The sequence below is a fragment of the Podarcis cretensis genome (genome assembly GCF_951804945.1).
Source record: "Podarcis cretensis genome assembly, chromosome: 9".
NCBI classification, from domain to species: domain Eukaryota; kingdom Metazoa; phylum Chordata; class Lepidosauria; order Squamata; family Lacertidae; genus Podarcis; species Podarcis cretensis.
The window spans coordinates 25,938,602-25,947,880 of record NC_137178.1 but is presented as its reverse complement, the minus strand read 5'-3'; the positions used below and the strand labels follow the sequence as shown (position 1 = coordinate 25,947,880).

The following is a 9,279-nucleotide window of genomic DNA, read 5'->3' as shown; positions in this document are numbered from 1 at the left end:
CACAAATGCGCCTTTGTTTTCCCGGTTCAAAACATAGATACCAGATAATGCGTTTAATTTATGGTTGCCAGGAGCTGCACATTAACTTTCCCCCTCTTTCCGTCCCTCCCCCTTTTCTCCTTTTGGGGGGCAGGGGGCGTTACACTAGATCCCTCAAGGCTACAAAAGGCCCCCACCCCATGGAGACTGCAGAGAAGAGAGAGGGAAGGGAAGGGGAAGGGAAGGGAAGGGAAGGGAAGGGAAGGGAAGGGAAGGGCGAAGAGGACTGGGGAAAGAGCCTGTGCACCTGAATTCACTTACAGAATCATAGAATGGTAGAGCTGGAATGGTCATCTAGTCTAACCTCTGCAATGCAGGAATCTCACCTAAAGCATCCATGGCGACTCCAAACATATATTCATTTTGCCTTATTCATTCAAACAGCACCTTCTTCTCAAGCAGCTCAAGGTGGAGTTCCTGGTTCTCCCTCACCTCTTTTTTATCCTCACAAAGACCCTATGAGGTAGGTTAGGGTGAGAAGGAGTGACCGGCCCCAGGTCACCCTGTGAGATTCAAGCACTCTTTCCACTGCACCACCAGGCTGGTTGACTTGGAAGTTCACTTCCACTGAAACCCAGCAGAAGCAGAGGGTGGTAGCCAACTAAGTTTTTCTCAGAGTAGACCCATGACTAAATTAGGCGTATTCATTTCGATGGGTTTAATCCGAGTAAGATTTAGCTGGAGACCACCCAAATTATCTGCCATCCTCTAAACCACACTGGGGTCTTAGCAATCTGTTTTCATGTGCCCCCCCCAAAAAGGGGGGGGCGGGGAAGGGAATAGATTCGTCTCCGTCTCCTTACTTCTTGGGAATGGGTAGTTAGAGAGAGAAGCCCAAGGAGACCCTCAAAATAAGGAATTTGCTGCAAGGCCCAAGGAACCCCTGTTCCCTCCTTTGCGATGGCCGAAGGGCCTTTCGAACATGCCAAGGTCCTTGACCCGAGGCCAGGTTTTTCAATCGATCGTCCTTCTCCTCGGGTCAACACTTCCGACCGGAGCGGGAGAGGAGCCTGGCGGCATTTCTCCGTGTGTGTGTCTGTGCGTGCTTGTGCGCCTTTGTGTTTAAACGAATGGTAATTATTAAGCCAATTGTTCTCAACGACTACCAGCTTGCATTTGATAACAGACGGAGATCTCGCCCTTTCTTAGCCAATTGATTCCGTCCATGCATTCAAAAATATTTTCGTGACCACAGACTTCGTATCTCATTTCCGGGCGGGCCGATTGACGATGAAAATCGCGTCATCTCTGGAGCTACGGACGGAACTACTCGGAAGTAAGTTCCTTTAAATTGCTTCTGCTTTGGGAGTGTGGGGGAGGAGAGAAGGGGACGACCATACCGAGGAGCCTCTGCATACGTTTACTTCGAATCCCCAGGTAAGCTTGGCGAGAACCGCACCAGACTTGTTTTCTCTCCCCCCCCCCCCCCACTGTTAGGCCGAAAGGGAAAATGCCCTCGTTCTCCACAACACCCTTTACTGTGGTTATTTCCCACAAAAAAACACATCACGCATCAAGCGACATCTCCCCTCCCAGGAGCCTCTGGCGCTCCTCAGCTCAGCCAGAAATCTGGGGAGAAAGTACCCCTTGCCTATCCCAGAAAACCCCTGAATTAAATCCCTCCCCGAGAGGGAGTGGAATTTCTTCTCTTCCTTCTGCCCCGTCTAATAAGATAAAAGCCCGAGGGAAAGTGGGGAGGGGGCTCATTTTTTCCTGAGAAAGGAAAATAATAATAATGAGATTATATTTGGAGTAGGCAGTAAATCACAGGGGGCCTTGGACGTCCGGGGGTTGTGTTTCTGGCGTTTCAAAGCAAAACACACAGAATCGCGGCCCTTCTTGGAAGGTAAGACCGAGAAACTACGTGGTGTGGGTGTGGGGGGGGGTGTGAGAGAGAGAGAATATGCAAGGCGAGAGAAGAAAGCTGGCTCAAAAGAAGAAAAAATCGCTTTCCCAAGTTGCAGGTCTTAAAGCCCCAAAGCCATAAATTAACCGGCTGGACTTGTGGCATCTCTCTCTCTCTCTCTTGAGGACTCTATTAGAAATGCCGGCGAGAGATTCGAGCGGCTGACCCCAAAGGCGGGTGCGAGCAAACAGGCCTGTCTGGCTAGGAATCCACATCGCAATCCACAAAAAGCCCGACTCCTTTCCCCGCCCTTCCCGTCGAGGGGCGTCTCTTTCCGCGCTGCTCCCCGCTCCGCCCCCCCCCCGCCTGGTTTGCCTGTAAAGTAGGCAGGCAGCGTTTGAAGGGAGATCTTGGCACGCCCCCCCCCCCCCGCGTGCGTGTGTGGATAGACAGAAGTGGGCCTGTAAGAAGAGCGGATGTTTTGAAAGTTTTATGAATATAGACGGGCTATTGATTGCCTTCAGGAGCTCGGCTCGGCTGAACCCAGCACGTTTCGTCGGGGAAGGAATTAAAAACTGGAAGGAGAAAAAAGCCAAGAGACTTGGGCGGCTTCTTGATGTTTCTGCAGTGGCAAACGGCGAGCGGCTGCCTATTCCTCCATCTTCCCGGGCATTCGCCTGCTCCTGAGGACGGAAAGAAAGAAAGATCGCCTCCTCTCCTTCTAGGATTACTGGATCAATAAACTAAGATCGCTATATTTAAAGTTTGTATGTACACACACTTGGGGGGTGTTAGCTTCGTTTAACACGGGGGGGGGGCTTATCTCCGAGGAAATGCGCTTAGGATCGGGGCACACTTCAAGCATCCAAAAGCACGAAGAGAATTCAGTTTTGGGTCTCTCTTTGTCCCTTGCCCGTAAAACTGTTAGGATTACGTTCCTGGAAATACACTTCACAATTTAGCGGTGTTATTGTTTGCTGTTGTTTTACAGCTTCGGTTCTTCGGCATTTTAACAGTCTGCACTTAACGGAAGGTAAAACGTCAAAGTGAGCTTTAAGAGCTGACAGATTATAAAGGGAAGAAAAACCAGAGGAACAGAGTCTGCGAATAACAGGGAATTTATTTCAGGAAGGACAAAACGTACTTGCAAGGATTAGGGGAGGGACGAGGAGAACTTTTCATTGGGTTGTTAAATGGATTAAAAATGTAAATTGTGCACTGCATTCCCACTAGCACGATATACACACCCACCCGCTGGGGGTTTCACCAGGGCAACAACATTAACTATATTTTATCCAGCTCTATCTACAAGACTTCCAAACTTTGGGCACGATAAATGAAGTACGTATATAATCTCTGAATTGTTCCCAAATTGTGTTATTTCATTGACGGTCAATGAATATCGCTGAAGAAGTGTGTGCGGTTTTTGTGAGTGTTTTATTACCTTTTCACGCCAGCTTTAACGGTGCATGACACACACAATGACTACACACAGACATACAGGATGCATACCTGAGTATCTCTCGAAATACAATTATTATCAGCAGAACCCTCCCACCCCAATCTGAAATATATGTCCGGAGAAATACGTGTCCAGTCTTTAATCCAATTTCTATTCACAACTGTGCAAGCTGACTTTAAAGGTGCATTTAATGCAGTGATAGTTAAATATTTTAAGGGCATATGATTTGGCTTGCTAAATGCCTCGTTTGATACGCAGACTAGACAGATGTAGCTCTCAATAGTCGTCCCCGGTAGGCCGGGACAGTTAATCTTCCACGAACCAGGAAAGATTTACGCTTTTCAAGATCCGTACGAAGACTCGGCTAATTAGATTGCTGAACCTCCTCACCCTCCCACAGGGTGAGCAAGAACACTTACCGAACACACACGCACCATTCCTGTCCCAACCAATGAGTCTCAAAACACACACACACACACACACAGAGAGAGAGAGAGAGAGAGAGATATTTAAAGCGAACTGAGACTCCTTAAAGTGAAAAGACACAAATCAGCTTAGATAAGGGTTACCTATTCTCAGATCGGAGCCTTCTGTCCCAAGCCAGTGTACTAAGTCGCGTTGAACTCGGCTGGTCTTGTTACTAAGTAAACAGGCGCACGATCGGATTGTCCTACGCTTTTGTCTACAATGCATTTCACACGCCGGCCACTGTGTGGGATACACCGAACAACCCAACTTCAGCCGATGGAGGTGGACTGGTGGTTTAGCTCCGAGAGACTTCAAGCGGATGACTTGAATCGATCGACTATGAATCGGCAATCATTGCAAACACTCACCTCCCCAGTCCGCAAATTAAGTGCAGCAGATTTTAAATCGTAGGTTGACAATCACTGCCCAATGCCAATAAGTATGTCCTTTTCCTACAAAAAATGCAAACACCCCTCTCCCAGTTTCATCCAAGTAGAGCTGTAACCCACCCACCACATTTTCTTTCAATGAAATTTATTTCCAGGTTTACTGGAGATAAGTCTCGCTGACCACTCACGTCAAGGCGTAGCCAGTAGGAAATAAAGGAGATATCAGAGAGGAAGCTACTTAGGCTAGCTGCCCTGCAGCCCAATCCTATGCTCGTTTACCTGCAGGTAAGTACCACCGATAAGCCAATTTAGTATCAAATAAGTGAACAAAGGGGGTCAGCCGCCCAGCCCTCCAGGCATGAGTGCTTACTCGGAAGTAAGAATGATTTCTGTCAACTTCCTCCCAGATTCATGGGATTGCAACTTTTAACAGTCTTACTTTGATGGTGTAAGCCCCTTTAGAACTCATGGCACTTTCAAGTTAAAGAAAAGTTAAGAATGAGGTACCACCCATGGGATCTAGGGTGGCCCCTCACTATTAGGGCTTTTCCATGTGAGTCTATTCTGCAACATACCATTAATGCAGGAATTGTATAGTAATGGAGGATCTTGACTGGATTGTCCACGCTCCATCCCATTGATGTCTTTGTTCTGTAATGCTTTCCCTATGTTACCAGATTATTGCTTTATAATACAGCAAAAATGGAAACCCCCCCCCCCAACAACGCCACGGAACACATGTGGCATGAAAAGTTACAGGATTTCATTTAGAAGTTGTGGATATGCAACAAATGGAAACTCACCATCATGAGCACAAATGAACGGGCAATAAAAAGGATGTCTGGAGTGAAATCAAATCGAGTTAAATCCAAATATTTGACTGCCACTGTGAATGGAACTGTAAGGCTGTGGGATTGAGGTAGCCAGGTGCAAAAATGGACAGGGCTCCTGCACCTGATGTAGTGATGGAGAAGAGAAACTACCAGCTTGCAAGAAAACACAGAAAGAGGCAGGAGCCCTTTCCTCTTTTGCATACGCCCTGCCTATGTGACATTTTGGTCCCATGGAAATAAAGGAGCTTTATGTACATGTATCTGAAAGGCCCTAGACAGAAGGTAGATTGGAATCTACTGGTAGTCTGTGATTTGAAGTAGAACAGCAAGGAGGAGCAGCAACAAATCACCTCTCTCCACCAAATCAGGTGGCTGAGATGAAGAAGGTTGGGGTGAGGAGAACCAGGAGTGGATTTTTGAGTGACAAGACTGGGAGCTCTCAATTTTGGAAACTGATTCTGAGCACTGAGTTCCTTATTCTAAGATTATGTTGGCCCCTCTCCTAAGCTACTGTTTTGTAGCAGTGTGTATGGACTGTAGCTTAAGCGTTAGTGGATCTCTGGTGTGTGTGTGTGTGTTTAAAGTAGTTTCCACAAGCCTGAAGTCTGCCTGGCCCTGATCCCCATCAGAAAATCTACTTGTGACAATTGAAATAGAAAAACTTGATGCCTACTCCCTCCCCTCTTTCTCCTTGCTATTGTTCTTCCCAGTTGCTTTGCCTTGCCAGGAGGAGACCTTTGCCCTACATGGTGTAAAGAACATTGTCCTATGGCTCCTTGATCGCTTAGGCCCTCTGATGTGGTGTACAAACAAGAAGATGTTTCTTCCTAGGTTCAATTGTACAAATGATGAGCATATCGCTGAGTAACCAGTAGATAGAGTCTCCTTTGGCTAACCTGAAGCCAAAGGGCAGAACAATGGCCCAGTAAACAAATCAGTAATCTTGTTTATTGAAATAGGCTTTTGTAGAGTAAGTGGTGACCTGAAGGGTGAAATATTGAGTTCGGAGGAAGTAGGGATATTCAGGAACAATTCTGGATGGAATAGGAAACACCTAAGCCATTTCTTGGGACGTGGGTGGCACTGTGGGTTAAACCACAGAGCCTAGGGCTTGCCGATCAGAAGGTTGGCAGTCCAAATCCCCGCGACAGGGTGAGCTCCCATTGCTCGGTCCCAGCTCCTGCCAACCTAGCAGTTCGAACGCATGAAGTGCAAGTAGATGAATAGGTACTGTTCCAGCGGGAAGGTAGATGGAGTTTCCGTGTGTTGCTCTGCTTCACCAGAAGTGGTTTAGTCATGCTGGTGACATGACCTGGAAGCTGTAAAGTGAGATGAGCGCCGCAACCCTAGAGTCATCCGCGACTGGACCTAATGGTCAGGGGTCCCTTTACCTTTACTTTTAAGCCATTTCTCAGGACCAATTTTCTCTTCCCACTTGACCACAACAGGAGTAAAACTGCTTCAGATACGATGGCTAATGCTGAGTCTTACTCTGGGTAAGTAAGTATAGACTACAGCTTTAAACATGCTTAGAAGCATAACATTTGGGTAGCCAACACGGTGTCTTTTAGATGCTGTTAGAATCCAACTCCTATCAACCCCAGTCAACGTAGCCAGTGGTCAAAGATGATGGGAAGTGGAGTCCAATAACATATGGAGGGTACCATGTTGACTATCCTGCTATAACTAATAGCAAGCACTCAACCTCTCCTTTACCTTTTTACCTGAGGTCCTCTTGCAACCTCCCTCCCTCTATAAATTTCTCCCAAATCCCTTCCACTGCCATGCTTTCTTGCCCTCCTTTCATCCATGGGTGTCTGTCCCCGAGACTTCAGTCATAAGAACAGAAGAACCCTGCTAGATCAGGCCAAAGGCTCGTCTAATCCACCATCCTGTCCTCACAGTGGCCAACCAGATGCCTATGGGAAACCATAAAGCAGAACCATGAGCACAACAGTGCTCCCCTCTTGTGATTCCCAGCTCCTTAACTCATATGTCAAGAGTATCCTCTTCTTTTCCACTAATACATCCGTGTCTGTTTTCTGCTCTAAGTTCTCAGGAGCAATACCTTGAAGAAAGACTTTCCTGAACAACTTCTGTATCACATCTCTCTGCAGACCACAAACTTATACATACTAGGTTTATGCCACATTGAGGAAGATCCTTGTAAACTATGGTCTGTTCCCTTACTATCCCCCCTTATAGAGCTATAGTTTCCATGATCACTTCTGGGCAGTGTTATGTCTATAGGTCCTAATTTCCTCTGCCCCACACTCCATTCACCTACTCCTGAGCACTCTTCAGTCTCGTCTCTGAGTTCAGCCTCAGAGCAAGGACCATGGCATTTCTGCTGTCTACAGCAACCACCTAGCACCCAGATGGTGCAATCCTTCTACCCCTTGCCTGGGAGTAAGTTCTACTGAATTCAGTGGGACTTCCTTCTGCATAGAAATGTAAAAGATTGCATTGTTGCTGATGAGTTTGGGGCATACTATATGGCAGGGGCATGGAATCCACTGGCTGCATTGCCTCATGCTTGGGAGGAGGTACCTGCCAGCATTGGGTGGGGCCAGAGGCAAAGTGGGTGGGGCAACAGATGTACAACAGACTACATTCCAGCCATGCAAAAGTCTATCTCTCTGTGTGTGTGTGTGTGTTTTACAAACACGTCTCTCCATCCAAGTAAACAAGAGGCTTTATCACAGTTCAAGGACACATTCCAGCCAGGCCAAAACACTCAAGGAGCCTTGGAGCAGGGCTGTCTCTGCTGCTGGTGAGGTGCAGCAGGGAAAAACAAGTGTGACCCGAATTGCGGGTGTGGCCTGAGAAGTGTCCAGAGGGCTGGCTAGAGAGGCTTTGAGGCTTATATTTAGCCAGAAGACAGAGGCTGTCTGCCGGGGCTGTACTGGATTTGGGTTCCTGTCCAGACTGATAGTCCTGAGACTGGAGGGCTTTTACCAAGAAATCTCGTTGCTATATGGTGTGGTCTCCTATGCATTGCATTACATATCTACTCTGAAGCAGGCCCTACTGCGCGTGCATAGGATTGCAACTCAGGTCCCCCCAAATGTGAGGTCTACACTTGGTTCTCTTGCCCAGTAGAATTTAGGGGAAAGCCTTTGAAGAGAGAGAGAGACCCCGAGCGAGAGGTTGTTGCCTAAGCTGAAAGGAAGAGGGTTCCTAACATTTGAAGCCTGTCTTGTGCAGAATTGCTCTAGTCTTGACAGCAGTCGGGTCGTCTTTCTTCCGCCAGAATCAAAACACCGAGTCCCATAGCAGAGATGACTTTTTGCCTCGATCTCTTGACCGCCCAAGAGGCGCCTCTGCGTTCCCGCCCTCCTCCTCTTCCAAACTGACAGGGTGATGTGGTGTTTTTTTTGGGGGGGGGGGGTTAAAAAAGTTTCCAGAGGAGCAAGACAGCTTATCAGCCGAATTCCCAATGCATGAGTCACAGCCAGCAATCCTAAATGCACTTACCAAAGCGTAAAACTACTGTCCTATCCACAGGCCGTCTCATCGTACTCAGCAGGACTTAATACTGAGTAGCTATGCATAGGATTGCGACGTAAGTCTCCAGGGAATTACTGGAATTTACTACGCAGTTAAGTTGCAATCATACGGTGTTTTGTTGAACTTGCAAGTTGATGTTTCCATTGAGATCAACGTCCCCTGGATCTCACAAGTTCGGGATGTGATTCTGGAAGAATTGAACTCGATTGCAATACATTGGCTTAAACGCGCCCCACTCCACCCCTTTTTCTACGGGGTTTGGTATATGTGTACGGACCAGCTGCGCCGTTTCATGGGGAAGGGAATCCATTAGAGCCGCGGAGATTTAAATGTTTGTATCGGGAGGCAAATGGGACTTCAGGTTTCCAACGCTCTGTCTGGAATAAATTGAACTTTCCACATTATTTCTGTCTCTGCAGCCAGGTAAGCGGTGGACGCCACGTGCTGTCTAGCTGGCTAGTCCGCGAACAGGATGCTGGACTAGATGGGCCATTGGCCCCATCCAGCAGGCTTTTCGTATGTGTGAACTTCTTGGGCAGTTCACGTGGACTTCAACGGGCCTTGCGCAGGAGACCTTCCGCGCGGATTATGCGCTGTGTCTGTAGTTGCTCCATAGCCATAGCAGCAAAATATAATGTTACTTCAGAGTTGTCTGACTTTGCCTAGGCTACGATTTAATTCCAGAAAATCCATGCCTTATGTGCTCCAAAAGTAGTAGCCGAAGTCTAAGGT

General features: G+C 47.6%; 1 long non-coding RNA gene across 1 annotated transcript; it reads left to right on the top strand.

Moving 5' to 3' along the window:
* Positions 1-458: 458 nt before the first annotated feature.
* On the top strand, positions 459-3,288 carry LOC307224141. Its single transcript, XR_013842438.1, has 3 exons — positions 459-502; positions 1,235-1,315; positions 2,410-3,288. It is a non-coding gene; the product is annotated as an uncharacterized lncRNA (long non-coding RNA).
* Positions 3,289-9,279: the final 5,991 nt, after the last annotated feature.